We start from the raw sequence: 353 nt of genomic DNA on the forward strand, positions 1-353 counted from the left end.
TCTAATAAAGATAATATCCAAAGAAATTTAACCATGAATCTAAGTCAAAGAAAATAAAAAAAACACAAAAATAAGAAAACAAACTAATAGTTAGAGCTTTGTGATCTTGATCCTCCCTCCAATTCTCTTGTTTTCTTGCTTTGTTCTTGGCTTCCAATCTCAAGAATAGTTGCTTTCTGCCTCTCCTTTAGAATCTTTGAAAAAGGTCCCTTAGGCTCCAAACAACCAAATGTCCAAAATCTCGTCAACTTATTTTTGAAAAATTACCCAGCGCTGCGGAGCTACTTCTCCAGCGCTGCAGCACTGAGCTCTCTGAAAATTTGTATGTGTGCTTCTTTTCATCAACGCTGCAG

General features: G+C 36.5%; 1 protein-coding gene across 1 annotated transcript in view; it reads left to right on the forward strand.

Annotated features, from left to right (window-relative positions):
- GLY1 (NAD-dependent glycerol-3-phosphate dehydrogenase family protein) overlaps positions 1 to 353 on the forward strand; it is a 6,820-nt gene that overhangs the window by 1,183 nt on the left and 5,284 nt on the right. The window lies entirely within an intron of this gene.

The sequence above is a fragment of the Theobroma umbraticum genome, unplaced genomic scaffold, assembly GCF_002168275.2.
Source record: "Theobroma umbraticum cultivar Fairchild unplaced genomic scaffold, ASM216827v3 scaffold_55.0, whole genome shotgun sequence".
In the NCBI taxonomy this organism is placed as follows: domain Eukaryota; kingdom Viridiplantae; phylum Streptophyta; class Magnoliopsida; order Malvales; family Malvaceae; genus Theobroma; species Theobroma umbraticum.